A 3,887-nucleotide genomic window follows, 5' to 3' on the forward strand; every position below is an offset into this window, starting at 1 on the left:
AGATATTAATGGGGTTGGGAGGGGGGGGGAAGAAAAAGTATGTGAAGGAGAAAGAAGGGAGGCGTCAGCAGTAGCCTGTTTTCGCTTACCCGCCCTGCTGTATGCAGCAAGTAAGGCGACCCGGCTGATGGCACCACGCGACGGCCGATGTGGTATGAGTTTATTTGTGTATGTGCAATTCATGGTTGTACGTGCGCTGGGATACTGCCAGGGCGCCCACACCTAGACAGGAGGACGATTAGGGTCCTCAACTAAAGCCTTTGGCTCAAAAGCCTAACCGCAAGGCAGCGGTGTTTGGCGGGAAATGCAAATGCATTACCATTTCTACGGGACAAGTCGCCACATGTTCCAACCCCCAACCTGGAGGGCGACTGTACTGTGTTCGTCAGACCTCTAACCATTGACCAACCTGGTATGAGAGACTCTGAGTGTCGCGAGACACTCTCCAGTATAGCGGATCGCTGCACGGTAAGTTCCAGTCTCTTCGTGACGGTACTACTGTCTAATAAGCCGCCTAATGTTTTTCAAAGTAATATCATTTGGAAGGCTTTTGGAAAAATATCCATTTCAAATTAGGGGATGTTTGGGCAGAAAAACTTAGCCAGCAGCCCGATTTTCTCCTAATTCATATGGACGTGTCAGAGAGAAGAATAATAACGGGGTCGTGTCACTCATGAGCTCACCTGGGAAGGCGCATGTGGAAATAGAGGAACCAGACGTATAAGAAGTAATATATGGCCTTCCAGAATAATCCCATCTTCACCGTAATCGAGCGGTCTATCAACCGACCAGCTTAGGAAACATGATATGCAAAAAGCAACGGCTCGGATTCTGTACTGTGACATTCACTTATATAAGATGAGCTGGAATATCTCGGATTCTTGTGAAAAGTAAATCAAACAAGTTTGTTCCAAACTATTTGGCAAATTAATTAGGTGAGCCCTGAATAAAGTCCATAGGGAATCATGCCCCAAAGCAACCTTAAACTGACAAGCCCTGCCTTATGTTATGATGCCATAGAGTAGGACATATCGGGGCAAGGCCATTTGAATCTTGCGGCATAAGTTTCAACGTCAAAGGTAGCGCAGACGGGAAAACTTCGTCCCCAAACCCTCAAGAAGATAAACAGGCAATTGGGTACACTTCAAAACTGTTAGATGGCGGCAGTCTTACATTTAATAAACTTACTTACTTTACTTACTTACTTACTTACTTACTTTACTTACTTACTTACTTACTTACTTTACTTACTTACTTACTTACTTACTTTACTTACTTACTTACTTACTTACTTTACTTACTTACTTACTTACTTACTTTACTTACTTACTTACTTACTTACTTTACTTACTTACTTACTTACTTACTTACATTTGTGTCTTGATTACACCGGATTAGCTGATGTAAACTGAACCTACGATCACTTCAAGATGGTGAATAACGTCACATTATTCCGAACATGTCAGGCTCCTTTAGTGGTCGCGCAAATTGATAAAGACTCATTAGTGGTCGCGCAAATTTGATATAATTCCTTTTCCTCGAATTTCGACAGACTCAACGATTTCCTGAAGAAAACGGCACGGTCTTTTGTGATATTCCAAAATTTAGTCATAGTGAATTGGCAGGCTTTCGGCCTGTTAGTTGAGAAACAGCGAGTTAACTCAGAATGAATTGATTAAGAAAGGGTTCATGCCCACGGTGTTATTTTAAACCTCTATGACTATTATCGTACGAATTTACTGTTTGTCTAAGTTCTCATAAAATCTTCGGGTGTGTAATCCTGTGACGCATAGAGCTATCCAAAAGCTGGTTGATATTTTGAATCAGTACGGCAAGTTCAACAATAAAACAGCTTCCTTGACATTGATGAATACACGTATTTGCTAAAAGTACAATGACATTCAGTCCAAATGAACTGGTACCTCCGGCGTAACCAGTGAGTTCGCCGAGGTCTTACGCATATGACCATTAGGGATGTTACCGAATATGACTGGTTCGCCCAGGAAACCTGGCTGTCTTAGGATGGTCGTTTTTTGGATACGCTCGTGCTGAAGCGTTTTCCAAAAACTCGTAAATGAATCAAAGCTGATGCTGGGTGGAAGCTGTCCAGCATTCAATATGACCGAAATGATACTTGCTGGATTTTATAACACATAATATTTAAAAATTATATCTGCCAGAAACCAATAGATACAGAAACCGTCCTAAAATACTCATCAGCACACGAAAAGTCCGTGTAGTCCAGCACTGTCTCATTCATATTTAGTTGAATCGGAGCGCAGAACAGGTCGACCAAACGGCAGCCAAATCAAGAAATAGGATACCCAGTGAGTTTGATTGGGCGGCAAATAATAGTTACTGTAAGATCCGGACGGCTAAAGATCTCACANACTAGAGTTTCGCTCTTGTTGGAGCCCATCAGCACTGCATGTCTAACGGCCGTGTCGGAGTTTGAACTCCGGACATCTGACATACGAGGCGAACGTGTAACCACCAGTGCACGTTGGACACATCTGAATTCTCACGTCTGAACGGCCGAATGTGTTCTCATTTGAGCGATGTGATTAGTATGCCTGACACATCATCGATACGTCACATGAGTAATTGCGCCAGGATAGGAGGAAGACTGTTCAAAACGAGAGTGATGTGGAACTGAGCAATACACTTCCCACAAAACCCCCACATGCATCAATTACAGTAAATTTTACAAGAGACAAACTGCCAAGGAATCGCTCACGAGAATCGGTGAGCATAGAATTAGGATAGACAAACCACCAAGGAATGCGGAAGAATACTAAACTCTGGTCAAAGATAGCGATGACGGCAAATGCGTCAGACACTGGATATAGAATAGATCTGGAGAATGTGGAACTTTTGGGACAGAGACTGCGATTCACACAAAAGCGGCTGACAGTCGAGGTGGTGGAAATGACCAAACATCACAGCGTGACTGGAATCAAGGGTGGGGAACTGGCGAGCGTAGGGAAAGCNGGAAAGCGGTCTTAGATAAACCGAGTAGACTGTGTGGTTGTCACCGCATGTCGCATGGTTAGCATGAACAGGAGGGGCTGGTGGAAATCCCGACCCGACCAGAATTCACAGAATCCCTTTTCCTCACACAACCATCGTAGCACTATATCATCCACTCAGACGGACGAAAGATGTAAACGATGTTCAAGAAGAATCAGCAGGTGAACCGAACCGGAAGAAGTCTACCCTAAGCTGGACCCAAATCCCTGTGGGTTTTCCAATCGGCCCAACACACAAAATCCCTTGGCTGACATTTCACACAGATTCAGCTTGACTTGCTGATCGGTTCTCCTTGCTACTTTAATCTCGACCAGGCTTGTTACCCAGTCACTTGGCCTGACGAGGCTTTTGTTTCGAAAGCTGAACGTCGCTCAGCAAATTTCTAGTGGTTATTACCAAACTTTTCCGAAAACAAGTCCTTGTTGTTGTTGGGTTCCTGATATTACACTCAACTAGTGATGTATTAGAAAACCAGTTGTTTTCATGAAGTGATTTAAGTGCTGTCTGTGTTTTAATGTTATGAGAAGTGAGATTTTCATTCATTAATTTCACGGTTTTCTCGCTAACTTTCCTTGTCATTCCGCCTAATGGACTGGCATTCCCACGGCTTCAGTGGCGAACTAATGGAGACATCTCTCCACCTAGTCATGTCGTGTTTAATTCCCCGTGAACAGTCTTGCAAACGCTGAAATGCGCGTGCACATCACACTCATCTTGATGTTGTTAATATATCGTGTCTGACAGGCGTAATCCACGCCTGATTGCCCCACACCTCTGGCGTGGCCAAACAGCCGTTTAGTTGAGATGCATATACATGCCGAGATGCAAGGGTAGCGCCACGTGTACAAAACCAACTA

The sequence above is a fragment of the Opisthorchis viverrini genome (genome assembly GCF_000715545.1).
Source record: "Opisthorchis viverrini unplaced genomic scaffold opera_v5_106, whole genome shotgun sequence".
Taxonomy (NCBI): Eukaryota; Metazoa; Platyhelminthes; class Trematoda; order Opisthorchiida; family Opisthorchiidae; genus Opisthorchis; species Opisthorchis viverrini.